Source organism: Vespula vulgaris, chromosome 8 (assembly GCF_905475345.1).
Source record: "Vespula vulgaris chromosome 8, iyVesVulg1.1, whole genome shotgun sequence".
NCBI lineage: Eukaryota > Metazoa > Arthropoda > Insecta > Hymenoptera > Vespidae > Vespula > Vespula vulgaris.
In genome coordinates, this window is record NC_066593.1 from 8687618 (window position 1) to 8703816 (window position 16199).

At 26.8% G+C, this 16199-nt stretch overlaps 1 long non-coding RNA gene across 1 annotated transcript in view; it reads left to right on the forward strand.

Moving 5' to 3' along the window:
• LOC127065948 (uncharacterized) overlaps window positions 1–16199 on the forward strand; it is a 63232-nt gene that overhangs the window by 18093 nt on the left and 28940 nt on the right. The window contains exon 4 of the long non-coding RNA XR_007782216.1: window positions 675–3284. This is a non-coding gene — a long non-coding RNA (uncharacterized LOC127065948). The remainder of the gene's footprint in view (window positions 1–674; window positions 3285–16199) is intronic.

The window sequence follows — 16199 nt, forward strand, 5'->3', positions numbered from 1 at the left end:
ATATATATATTATATATAATATGTATATATATATACAGAGAGAGAAAGAGAGAGAGAGAGAGAGAGAGAAAGAAAGGGTAAACGAATCGAGAATTTGAATAAAACAAAGAACGATATCGAGATTAAATTGAAAAGAAACTTTGTTAGCTCTTGACAAAAAGGCATTCGATAAGGAAGCATTAGGCGTCCAAAGTACAATTATATCAAAAACCCATTCAAATTAAAGAAGATTACATATGTATCTGATTATGATACCTTATATGTCTTATTATTCATATAAAAGAAAAGAAAAAGAAAAAAAAAAACAGTTAAGAAGAATAAGAAAGAAATCTCATCTTTATTTCCCAATATCTTCAATTATGATAGATTTCTAAATACAATAAGGATAATAATAACAATAATAACAACAACAATAATATGCAGAAGAAGAAGAAGAAGAAGAATAAAGTATCTTGGTATATTCAATTTTGCTTTCTTGTTCTTATGTAGTATATGTATCTAGTACAATGTAAATTTTAATGTGGGATTTCATTTAAACGTGTCATTTAATGCGTATTATGATTAATATGCATTATTCATACACATATCAAGGTATGTGTATTTAAATGAATATAGAATTTATACCTCGTTGACAAATTAAATTTACAATATTGAAATAAGGGTGTCACGATCAGGTACACGCATCACGTTCGATCGTCGACGATCTTTCTATATATAAAATATATCGATACCAAACGATATTACATTTGTTGAAAGGCATATACGTATTACGTACATACGCGTACACGTGCATACAGAAAAATTAAGAAAAAAATAGCAAAATAGAGCGAGGAAGAGAGAGAGAGAGAGAGAGATGAAAGTTCATTGTTTACGAGGAAGGACGTCTGTCCTAACAAACGGAGTTTTCGATGAGGTCTCGTATTTTTGTATTCCTGTTGCTTTCTTTTATTTTTTGATTTTGATTAATTAACTAATTAAATTATAAAAATTTTAATATATATATATATATATATATATATATATATATTTATATATAATATTATTACACTGAAAGAAAAAGAGAATGTTTATACCATTTACTAGCTGACGTATACAAAGCAAATCTTATTACAATGTTTATATGTTTCTCTATAAGCTGAAATATCTAAATCCACCTTATGTTATTTACTTTCTGTCGAATATCGTATGAGATCAGTCTTTCGGCAACCACCAAGGTGGAATGTTGGAAGATCCCATATAAACATACGTTTGTAAATAGATACATATGTACATAACTAGATACATAATATACACACCCACGCACACATACACAAAGTATACAGTAGTCTTTCTCTTGGGTATTGCTTGAGATTTTCTTATATTGTATGGACAGTAACGAGCAACCTTTGTTCTGCAATGAGCCAAAATTAAATATCTGATATTGTTATTGATACATTATGAACTAAAAATGTTTAAATTGATTAAAAAGATATTAATACTTGATAGAAAAAGAAAAAATTACACATTATTGAAGGGTATTTGTTATTTTCGGCATCAATTTACAATGAAATGTTTTCTATAATCCTATTGATTTTTTATTAGCAATACTTTTAATGTGTACGCATAAATGTATGTATATATATCTTTGTAATGGAACGAAATCTATTAGTTGTTTATTTTTAATTAGATATATGATTCTACTTCTCGTTAATAAACTTTACATTATTATATTGGAAGATACAATGGAAGATATCGAATTAAACTCTAATACAATCTTTTATTCGTTTGTCGTTAACGTTAAGACTTTTGATAAAAGATTTCAATACTTCGGTTAATAGTTAAAATGCCTTTCAACTGGACGTAGATAACAAAGCTCTTCACAAATGTATCAACGTAAGATGTAATACCACTGATTAAGAAATTCACTAATTATAGTCAACTATTGTCATTTTTCGATGCAAGATGTAAGTCGTATTTGCATTGATACGCAGATGAATACGTATATGATAATGTTTTTTTATAAACCCTGAGTTTATTTCTGATACAGATTGAGATATATACAGATATATATATATATATATATATATATACATATATATTATATATTATATATAATATGTATATATATATACAGAGAGAGAGAGAGAGAGAGAGAGAGAGAGAGAGAGAGAAAGAAAGGGTAAACGAATCGAGAATTTGAATAAAACAAAGAACGATATCGAGATTAAATTGAAAAGAAACTTTGTTAGCTCTTGACAAAAAGGCATTCGATAAGGAAGCATTAGGCGTCCAAAGTACAATTATATCAAAAACCCATTCAAATTAAAGAAGATTACATATGTATCTGATTATGATACCTTATATTTCTTATTATTCATATAAAAGAAAAGAAAAAGAAAAAAAAAACAGTTAAGAAGAATAAGAAAGAAATCTCATCTTTATTTCCCAATATCTTCAATTATGATGGATTTCTAAATACAATAAGGATAATAATAACAATAATAACAACAACAATAATATGCAGAAGAAGAAGAAGAAGAAGAATAAAGTATCTTGGTATATTCAATTTTGCTTTCTTGTTCTTATGTAGTATATGTATCTAGTACAATGTAAATTTTAATGTGGGATTTCATTTAAACGTGTCATTTAATGCGTATTATGATTAATATGCATTATTCATACACATATCAAGGTATGTGTATTTAAATGAATATAGAATTTATACGTCGTTGACAAATTAAATTTACAATATTGAAATAAGGGTGTCACGATCAGGTACACGCATCACGTTCGATCGTCGACGATCTTTCTATATATAAAATATATCGATACCAAACGATATTACATTTGTTGAAAGGCATATACGTATTACGTACATACGCGTACACGTGCATACAGAAAAATTAAGAAAAAAATAGCAAAATAGAGCGAGGAAGAGAGAGAGAGAGAGAGAGATGAAAGTTCATTGTTTACGAGGAAGGACGTCTGTCCTAACAAACGGAGTTTTCGATGAGGTCTCGTATTTTTGTATTCCTGTTGCTTTCTTTTATTTTTTGATTTTGATTAATTAACTAATTAAATTATAAAAATTTTAATATATATATATATACATATATATATATATATAATATTATTACACTGAAAGAAAAAGAGAATGTTTATACCATTTACTAGCTGACGTATAGAAAGCAAATCTTATTACAATGTTTATATGTTTCTCTATAAGCTGAAATATCTAAATCCACCTTATGTTATTTACTTTCTGTCGAATATCGTATGAGATCAGTCTTTCGGCAACCACCAAGGTGGAATGTTGGAAGATCCCATATAAACATACGTTTGTAAATAGATACATATGTACATAACTAGATACATAATATACACACCCACGCACACATACACAAAGTATATAGTAGTCTTTCTCTTGGGTATTGCTTGAGATTTTCTTATATTGTATGGACAGTAACGAGCAACCTTTGTTCTGCAATGAGCCAAAATTAAATATCTGATATTGTTATTGATACATTATGAACTAAAAATGTTTAAATTGATTAAAAAGAAATTAATACTTGATAGAAAAAGAAAAAATTACACATTATTGAAGGGTATTTGTTATTTTCGGCATCAATTTACAATGAAATGTTTTCTATAATCCTATTGATTTTTTATTAGCAATACTTTTAATGTGTACGCATAAATGTATGTATATATATCTTTGTAATGGAACGAAATCTATTAGTTGTTTATTTTTAATTAGATATATGATTCTACTTCTCGTTAATAAACTTTACATTATTATATTGGAAGATACAATGGAAGATATCGAATTAAACTCTAATACAATCTTTTATTCGTTTGTCGTTAACGTTAAGACTTTTGATAAAAGATTTCAATACTTCGGTTAATAGTTAAAATGCCTTTCAACTGGACGTAGATAACAAAGCTCTTCACAAATGTATCAACGTAAGATGTAATACCACTGATTAAGAAATTCACTAATTATAGTCGACTATTGTCATTTTTCGATGCAAGATGTAAGTCGTATTTGCATTGATACGCAGATGAATACGTATATGATAATGTTTTTTTATAAACCCTGAGTTTATTTCTGATACAGATTGAGATATATACAGATATATATATATATATATATATATATATATATATATATATATATATATATACATATATATTATATATTATATATAATATGTATATATATATACAGAGAGAGAGAGAGAGAGAGAGAGAGAGAGAGAAAGAAAGGGTAAACGAATCGAGAATTTGAATAAAACAAAGAACGATATCGAGATTAAATTGAAAAGAAACTTTGTTAGCTCTTGACAAAAAGGCATTCGATAAGGAAGCATTAGGCGTCCAAAGTACAATTATATCAAAAACCCATTCAAATTAAAGAAGATTACATATGTATCTGATTATGATACCTTATATTTCTTATTATTCATATAAAAGAAAAGAAAAAGAAAAAAAAAACAGTTAAGAAGAATAAGAAAGAAATCTCATCTTTATTTCCCAATATCTTCAATTATGATGGATTTCTAAATACAATAAGGATAATAATAACAATAATAACAACAACAATAATATGCAGAAGAAGAAGAAGAAGAAGAATAAAGTATCTTGGTATATTCAATTTTGCTTTCTTGTTCTTATGTAGTATATGTATCTAGTACAATGTAAATTTTAATGTGGGATTTCATTTAAACGTGTCATTTAATGCGTATTATGATTAATATGCATTATTCATACACATATCAAGGTATGTGTATTTAAATGAATATAGAATTTATACCTCGTTGACAAATTAAATTTACAATATTGAAATAAGGGTGTCACGATCAGGTACACGCATCACGTTCGATCGTCGACGATCTTTCTATATATAAAATATATCGATACCAAACGATATTACATTTGTTGAAAGGCATATACGTATTACGTACATACGCGTACACGTGCATACAGAAAAATTAAGAAAAAAATAGCAAAATAGAGCGAGGAAGAGAGAGAGAGAGAGAGAGATGAAAGTTCATTGTTTACGAGGAAGGACGTCTGTCCTAACAAACGGAGTTTTCGATGAGGTCTCGTATTTTTGTATTCCTGTTGCTTTCTTTTATTTTTTGATTTTGATTAATTAACTAATTAAATTATAAAAATTTTAATATATATATATATATATATATATATATATATATATATATATATATATATATATATATATATATATATAATATTATTACACTGAAAGAAAAAGAGAATGTTTATACCATTTACTAGCTGACGTATACAAAGCAAATCTTATTACAATGTTTATATGTTTCTCTATAAGCTGAAATATCTAAATCAACCTTATGTTATTTACTTTCTGTCGAATATCGTATGAGATCAGTCTTTCGGCAACCACCAAGGTGGAATGTTGGAAGATCCCATATAAACATACGTTTGTAAATAGATACATATGTACATAACTAGATACATAATATACACACCCACGCACACATACACAAAGTATACAGTAGTCTTTCTCTTGGGTATTGCTTGAGATTTTCTTATATTGTATGGACAGTAACGAGCAACCTTTGTTCTGCAATGAGCCAAAATTAAATATCTGATATTGTTATTGATACATTATGAACTAAAAATGTTTAAATTGATTAAAAAGATATTAATACTTGATAGAAAAAGAAAAAATTACACATTATTGAAGGGTATTTGTTATTTTCGGCATCAAATTACAATGAAATGTTTTCTATAATCCTATTGATTTTTTATTAGCAATACTTTTAATGTGTACGCATAAATGTATGTATATATATCTTTGTAATGGAACGAAATCTATTAGTTGTTTATTTTTAATTAGATATATGATTCTACTTCTCGTTAATAAACTTTACATTATTATATTGGAAGATACAATGGAAGATATCGAATTAAACTCTAATACAATCTTTTATTCGTTTGTCGTTAACGTTAAGACTTTTGATAAAAGATTTCAATACCTCGGTTAATAGTTAAAGTGCCTTTCAACTGGCCGTAGATAACAAAGCTCTTCACAAATGTATCAACGTAAGATGTAATACCACTGATTAAGAAATTCACTAATTATAGTCGACTATTGTCATTTTTCGATGCAAGATGTAAGTCGTATTTGCATTGATACGCAGATGAATACGTATATGATAATGTTTTTTTATAAACCCTGAGTTTATTTCTGATACAGATTGAGATATATACAGATATATATATATATATATATATATATATATATATATATATATATACATATATATTATATATTATATATAATATGTATATATATATACAGAGAGAGAGAGAGAGAGAGAGAGAGAGAGAGAGAAAGAAAGGGTAAACGAATCGAGAATTTGAATAAAACAAAGAACGATATCGAGATTAAATTGAAAAGAAACTTTGTTAGCTCTTGACAAAAAGGCATTCGATAAGGAAGCATTAGGCGTCCAAAGTACAATTATATCAAAAACCCATTCAAATTAAAGAAGATTACATATGTATCTGATTATGATACCTTATATTTCTTATTATTCATATAAAAGAAAAGAAAAAGAAAAAAAAAACAGTTAAGAAGAATAAGAAAGAAATCTCATCTTTATTTCCCAATATCTTCAATTATGATGGATTTCTAAATACAATAAGGATAATAATAACAATAATAACAACAACAATAATATGCAGAAGAAGAAGAAGAAGAAGAATAAAGTATCTTGGTATATTCAATTTTGCTTTCTTGTTCTTATGTAGTATATGTATCTAGTACAATGTAAATTTTAATGTGGGATTTCATTTAAACGTGTCATTTAATGCGTATTATGATTAATATGCATTATTCATACACATATCAAGGTATGTGTATTTAAATGAATATAGAATTTATACCTCGTTGACAAATTAAATTTACAATATTGAAATAAGGGTGTCACGATCAGGTACACGCATCACGTTCGATCGTCGACGATCTTTCTATATATAAAATATATCGATACCAAACGATATTACATTTGTTGAAAGGCATATACGTATTACGTACATACGCGTACACGTGCATACAGAAAAATTAAGAAAAAAATAGCAAAATAGAGCGAGGAAGAGAGAGAGAGAGAGAGAGATGAAAGTTCATTGTTTACGAGGAAGGACGTCTGTCCTAACAAACGGAGTTTTCGATGAGGTCTCGTATTTTTGTATTCCTGTTGCTTTCTTTTATTTTTTGATTTTGATTAATTAACTAATTAAATTATAAAAATTTTAATATATATATATATACATATATATATATATATATATATATATATATATATATATATATATATATATATATATAATATTATTACACTGAAAGAAAAAGAGAATGTTTATACCATTTACTAGCTGACGTATACAAAGCAAATCTTATTACAATGTTTATATGTTTCTCTATAAGCTGAAATATCTAAATCAACCTTATGTTATTTACTTTCTGTCGAATATCGTATGAGATCAGTCTTTCGGCAACCACCAAGGTGGAATGTTGGAAGATCCCATATAAACATACGTTTGTAAATAGATACATATGTACATAACTAGATACATAATATACACACCCACGCACACATACACAAAGTATACAGTAGTCTTTCTCTTGGGTATTGCTTGAGATTTTCTTATATTGTATGGACAGTAACGAGCAACCTTTGTTCTGCAATGAGCCAAAATTAAATATCTGATATTGTTATTGATACATTATGAACTAAAAATGTTTAAATTGATTAAAAAGATATTAATACTTGATAGAAAAAGAAAAAATTACACATTATTGAAGGGTATTTGTTATTTTCGGCATCAAATTACAATGAAATGTTTTCTATAATCCTATTGATTTTTTATTAGCAATACTTTTAATGTGTACGCATAAATGTATGTATATATATCTTTGTAATGGAACGAAATCTATTAGTTGTTTATTTTTAATTAGATATATGATTCTACTTCTCGTTAATAAACTTTACATTATTATATTGGAAGATACAATGGAAGATATCGAATTAAACTCTAATACAATCTTTTATTCGTTTGTCGTTAACGTTAAGACTTTTGATAAAAGATTTCAATACCTCGGTTAATAGTTAAAGTGCCTTTCAACTGGCCGTAGATAACAAAGCTCTTCACAAATGTATCAACGTAAGATGTAATACCACTGATTAAGAAATTCACTAATTATAGTCGACTATTGTCATTTTTCGATGCAAGATGTAAGTCGTATTTGCATTGATACGCAGATGAATACGTATATGATAATGTTTTTTTATAAACCCTGAGTTTATTTCTGATACAGATTGAGATATATACAGATATATATATATATATATATATATATATATATATATATATATACATATATATTATATATTATATATAATATGTATATATATATACAGAGAGAGAGAGAGAGAGAGAGAGAGAGAGAGAGAAAGAAAGGGTAAACGAATCGAGAATTTGAATAAAACAAAGAACGATATCGAGATTAAATTGAAAAGAAACTTTGTTAGCTCTTGACAAAAAGGCATTCGATAAGGAAGCATTAGGCGTCCAAAGTACAATTATATCAAAAACCCATTCAAATTAAAGAAGATTACATATGTATCTGATTATGATACCTTATATTTCTTATTATTCATATAAAAGAAAAGAAAAAGAAAAAAAAAACAGTTAAGAAGAATAAGAAAGAAATCTCATCTTTATTTCCCAATATCTTCAATTATGATGGATTTCTAAATACAATAAGGATAATAATAACAATAATAACAACAACAATAATATGCAGAAGAAGAAGAAGAAGAAGAATAAAGTATCTTGGTATATTCAATTTTGCTTTCTTGTTCTTATGTAGTATATGTATCTAGTACAATGTAAATTTTAATGTGGGATTTCATTTAAACGTGTCATTTAATGCGTATTATGATTAATATGCATTATTCATACACATATCAAGGTATGTGTATTTAAATGAATATAGAATTTATACCTCGTTGACAAATTAAATTTACAATATTGAAATAAGGGTGTCACGATCAGGTACACCTATCACGTTCGATCGTCGACGATCTTTCTATATATAAAATATATCGATACCAAACGATATTACATTTGTTGAAAGGCATATACGTATTACGTACATACGCGTACACGTGCATACAGAAAAATTAAGAAAAAAATAGCAAAATAGAGCGAGGAAGAGAGAGAGAGAGAGAGAGATGAAAGTTCATTGTTTACGAGGAAGGACGTCTGTCCTAACAAACGGAGTTTTCGATGAGGTCTCGTATTTTTGTATTCCTGTTGCTTTCTTTTATTTTTTGATTTTGATTAATTAACTAATTAAATTATAAAAATTTTAATATATATATATACATATATATATATATATAATATTATTACACTGAAAGAAAAAGAGAATGTTTATACCATTTACTAGCTGACGTATACAAAGCAAATCTTATTACAATGTTTATATGTTTCTCTATAAGCTGAAATATCTAAATCCACCTTATGTTATTTACTTTCTGTCGAATATCGTATGAGATCAGTCTTTCGGCAACCACCAAGGTGGAATGTTGGAAGATCCCATATAAACATACGTTTGTAAATAGATACATATGTACATAACTAGATACATAATATACACACCCACGCACACATACACAAAGTATACAGTAGTCTTTCTCTTGGGTATTGCTTGAGATTTTCTTATATTGTATGGACAGTAACGAGCAACCTTTGTTCTGCAATGAGCCAAAATTAAATATCTGATATTGTTATTGATACATTATGAACTAAAAATGTTTAAATTGATTAAAAAGATATTAATACTTGATAGAAAAAGAAAAAATTACACATTATTGAAGGGTATTTGTTATTTTCGGCATCAATTTACAATGAAATGTTTTCTATAATCCTATTGATTTTTTATTAGCAATACTTTTAATGTGTACGCATAAATGTATGTATATATATCTTTGTAATGGAACGAAATCTATTAGTTGTTTATTTTTAATTAGATATATGATTCTACTTCTCGTTAATAAACTTTACATTATTATATTGGAAGATACAATGGAAGATATCGAATTAAACTCTAATACAATCTTTTATTCGTTTGTCGTTAACGTTAAGACTTTTGATAAAAGATTTCAATACTTCGGTTAATAGTTAAAATGCCTTTCAACTGGACGTAGATAACAAAGCTCTTCACAAATGTATCAACGTAAGATGTAATACCACTGATTAAGAAATTCACTAATTATAGTCAACTATTGTCATTTTTCGATGCAAGATGTAAGTCGTATTTGCATTGATACGCAGATGAATACGTATATGATAATGTTTTTTTATAAACCCTGAGTTTATTTCTGATACAGATTGAGATATATACAGATATATATATATATATATATATACATATATATTATATATTATATATAATATGTATATATATATACAGAGAGAGAGAGAGAGAGAGAGAGAGAGAGAGAGAGAGAAAGAAAGGGTAAACGAATCGAGAATTTGAATAAAACAAAGAACGATATCGAGATTAAATTGAAAAGAAACTTTGTTAGCTCTTGACAAAAAGGCATTCGATAAGGAAGCATTAGGCGTCCAAAGTACAATTATATCAAAAACCCATTCAAATTAAAGAAGATTACATATGTATCTGATTATGATACCTTATATTTCTTATTATTCATATAAAAGAAAAGAAAAAGAAAAAAAAAACAGTTAAGAAGAATAAGAAAGAAATCTCATCTTTATTTCCCAATATCTTCAATTATGATGGATTTCTAAATACAATAAGGATAATAATAACAATAATAACAACAACAATAATATGCAGAAGAAGAAGAAGAAGAAGAATAAAGTATCTTGGTATATTCAATTTTGCTTTCTTGTTCTTATGTAGTATATGTATCTAGTACAATGTAAATTTTAATGTGGGATTTCATTTAAACGTGTCATTTAATGGGTATTATGATTAATATGCATTATTCATACACATATCAAGGTATGTGTATTTAAATGAATATAGAATTTATACCTCGTTGACAAATTAAATTTACAATATTGAAATAAGGGTGTCACGATCAGGTACACGCATCACGTTCGATCGTCGACGATCTTTCTATATATAAAATATATCGATACCAAACGATATTACATTTGTTGAAAGGCATATACGTATTACGTACATACGCGTACACGTGCATACAGAAAAATTAAGAAAAAAATAGCAAAATAGAGCGAGGAAGAGAGAGAGAGAGAGAGAGATGAAAGTTCATTGTTTACGAGGAAGGACGTCTGTCCTAACAAACGGAGTTTTCGATGAGGTCTCGTATTTTTGTATTCATGTTGCTTTCTTTTATTTTTTGATTTTGATTAATTAACTAATTAAATTATAAAAATTTTAATATATATATATATACATATATATATATATATATAATATTATTACACTGAAAGAAAAAGAGAATGTTTATACCATTTACTAGCTGACGTATAGAAAGCAAATCTTATTACAATGTTTATATGTTTCTCTATAAGCTGAAATATCTAAATCCACCTTATGTTATTTACTTTCTGTCGAATATCGTATGAGATCAGTCTTTCGGCAACCACCAAGGTGGAATGTTGGAAGATCCCATATAAACATACGTTTGTAAATAGATACATATGTACATAACTAGATACATAATATACACACCCACGCACACATACACAAAGTATACAGTAGTCTTTCTCTTGGGTATTGCTTGAGATTTTCTTATATTGTATGGACAGTAACGAGCAACCTTTGTTCTGCAATGAGCCAAAATTAAATATCTGATATTGTTATTGATACATTATGAACTAAAAATGTTTAAATTGATTAAAAAGAAATTAATACTTGATAGAAAAAGAAAAAATTACACATTATTGAAGGGTATTTGTTATTTTCGGCATCAATTTACAATGAAATGTTTTCTATAATCCTATTGATTTTTTATTAGCAATACTTTTAATGTGTACGCATAAATGTATGTATATATATCTTTGTAATGGAACGAAATCTATTAGTTGTTTATTTTTAATTAGATATATGATTCTACTTCTCGTTAATAAACTTTACATTATTATATTGGAAGATACAATGGAAGATATCGAATTAAACTCTAATACAATCTTTTATTCGTTTGTCGTTAACGTTAAGACTTTTGATAAAAGATTTCAATACTTCGGTTAATAGTTAAAATGCCTTTCAACTGGACGTAGATAACAAAGCTCTTCACAAATGTATCAACGTAAGATGTAATACCACTGATTAAGAAATTCACTAATTATAGTCGACTATTGTCATTTTTCGATGCAAGATGTAAGTCGTATTTGCATTGATACGCAGATGAATACGTATATGATAATGTTTTTTTATAAACCCTGAGTTTATTTCTGATACAGATTGAGATATATACAGATATATATATATATATATATATATATATATATATATATATATATATATACATATATATTATATATTATATATAATATGTATATATATATACAGAGAGAGAGAGAGAGAGAGAGAGAGAGAGAGAAAGAAAGGGTAAACGAATCGAGAATTTGAATAAAACAAAGAACGATATCGAGATTAAATTGAAAAGAAACTTTGTTAGCTCTTGACAAAAAGGCATTCGATAAGGAAGCATTAGGCGTCCAAAGTACAATTATATCAAAAACCCATTCAAATTAAAGAAGATTACATATGTATCTGATTATGATACCTTATATTTCTTATTATTCATATAAAAGAAAAGAAAAAGAAAAAAAAAACAGTTAAGAAGAATAAGAAAGAAATCTCATCTTTATTTCCCAATATCTTCAATTATGATGGATTTCTAAATACAATAAGGATAATAATAACAATAATAACAACAACAATAATATGCAGAAGAAGAAGAAGAAGAAGAATAAAGTATCTTGGTATATTCAATTTTGCTTTCTTGTTCTTATGTAGTATATGTATCTAGTACAATGTAAATTTTAATGTGGGATTTCATTTAAACGTGTCATTTAATGCGTATTATGATTAATATGCATTATTCATACACATATCAAGGTATGTGTATTTAAATGAATATAGAATTTATACCTCGTTGACAAATTAAATTTACAATATTGAAATAAGGGTGTCACGATCAGGTACACGCATCACGTTCGATCGTCGACGATCTTTCTATATATAAAATATATCGATACCAAACGATATTACATTTGTTGAAAGGCATATACGTATTACGTACATACGCGTACACGTGCATACAGAAAAATTAAGAAAAAAATAGCAAAATAGAGCGAGGAAGAGAGAGAGAGAGAGAGAGATGAAAGTTCATTGTTTACGAGGAAGGACGTCTGTCCTAACAAACGGAGTTTTCGATGAGGTCTCGTATTTTTGTATTCATGTTGCTTTCTTTTATTTTTTGATTTTGATTAATTAACTAATTAAATTATAAAAATTTTAATATATATATATATACATATATATATATATATAATATTATTACACTGAAAGAAAAAGAGAATGTTTATACCATTTACTAGCTGACGTATAGAAAGCAAATCTTATTACAATGTTTATATGTTTCTCTATAAGCTGAAATATCTAAATCCACCTTATGTTATTTACTTTCTGTCGAATATCGTATGAGATCAGTCTTTCGGCAACCACCAAGGTGGAATGTTGGAAGATCCCATATAAACATACGTTTGTAAATAGATACATATGTACATAACTAGATACATAATATACACACCCACGCACACATACACAAAGTATACAGTAGTCTTTCTCTTGGGTATTGCTTGAGATTTTCTTATATTGTATGGACAGTAACGAGCAACCTTTGTTCTGCAATGAGCCAAAATTAAATATCTGATATTGTTATTGATACATTATGAACTAAAAATGTTTAAATTGATTAAAAAGAAATTAATACTTGATAGAAAAAGAAAAAATTACACATTATTGAAGGGTATTTGTTATTTTCGGCATCAATTTACAATGAAATGTTTTCTATAATCCTATTGATTTTTTATTAGCAATACTTTTAATGTGTACGCATAAATGTATGTATATATATCTTTGTAATGGAACGAAATCTATTAGTTGTTTATTTTTAATTAGATATATGATTCTACTTCTCGTTAATAAACTTTACATTATTATATTGGAAGATACAATGGAAGATATCGAATTAAACTCTAATACAATCTTTTATTCGTTTGTCGTTAACGTTAAGACTTTTGATAAAAGATTTCAATACTTCGGTTAATAGTTAAAATGCCTTTCAACTGGACGTAGATAACAAAGCTCTTCACAAATGTATCAACGTAAGATGTAATACCACTGATTAAGAAATTCACTAATTATAGTCGACTATTGTCATTTTTCGATGCAAGATGTAAGTCGTATTTGCATTGATACGCAGATGAATACGTATATGATAATGTTTTTTTATAAACCCTGAGTTTATTTCTGATACAGATTGAGATATATACAGATATATATATATATATATATATATATATATATATATATATATATATATACATATATATTATATATTATATATAATATGTATATATATATACAGAGAGAGAGAGAGAGAGAGAGAGAGAGAGAGAGAAAGAAAGGGTAAACGAATCGAGAATTTGAATAAAACAAAGAACGATATCGAGATTAAATTGAAAAGAAACTTTGTTAGCTCTTGACAAAAAGGCATTCGATAAGGAAGCATTAGGCGTCCAAAGTACAATTATATCAAAAACCCATTCAAATTAAAGAAGATTACATATGTATCTGATTATGATACCTTATATTTCTTATTATTCATATAAAAGAAAAGAAAAAGAAAAAAAAAACAGTTAAGAAGAATAAGAAAGAAATCTCATCTTTATTTCCCAATATCTTCAATTATGATGGATTTCTAAATACAATAAGGATAATAATAACAATAATAACAACAACAATAATATGCAGAAGAAGAAGAAGAAGAAGAATAAAGTATCTTGGTATATTCAATTTTGCTTTCTTGTTCTTATGTAGTATATGTATCTAGTACAATGTAAATTTTAATGTGGGATTTCAATTAAACGTGTCATTTAATGCGTATTATGATTAATATGCATTATTCATACACATATCAAGGTATGTGTATTTAAATGAATATAGAATTTATACCTCGTTGACAAATTAAATTTACAATATTGAAATAAGGGTGTCACGATCAGGTACACGCATCACGTTCGATCGTCGACGATCTTTCTATATATAAAATATATCGATACCAAACGATATTACATTTGTTGAAAGGCATATACGTATTACGTACATACGCGTACACGTGCATACAGAAAAATTAAGAAAAAAATAGCAAAATAGAGCGAGGAAGAGAGAGAGAGAGAGAGAGATGAAAGTTCATTGTTTACGAGGAAGGACGTCTGTCCTAACAAACGGAGTTTTCGATGAGGTCTCGTATTTTTGTATTCCTGTTGCTTTCTTTTATTTTTTGATTTTGATTAATTAACTAATTAAATTATAAAAATTTTAATATATATATATATACATATATATATATATATATATATATATATATATATATATATATAATATTATTACACTGAAAGAAAAAGAGAATGTTTATACCATTTACTAGCTGACGTATACAAAGCAAATCTTATTACAATGTTTATATGTTTCTCTATAAGCTGAAATATCTAAATCAACCTTATGTTATTTACTTTCTGTCGAATATCGTATGAGATCAGTCTTTCGGCAACCACCAAGGTGGAATGTTGGAAGATCCCATATAAACATACGTTTGTAAATAGATACATATGTACATAACTAGATACATAATATACACACCCACGCACACATACACAAAGTATACAGTAGTCTTTCTCTTGGGTATTGCTTGAGATTTTCTTATATTGTATGGACAGTAACGAGCAACCTTTGTTCTGCAATGAGCCAAAATTAAATATCTGATATTGTTATTGATACATTATGAACTAAAAATGTTTAAATTGATTAAAAAGATATTAATACTTGATAGAAAAAGAAAAAATTACACATTATTGAAGGGTATTTGTTATTTTCGGCA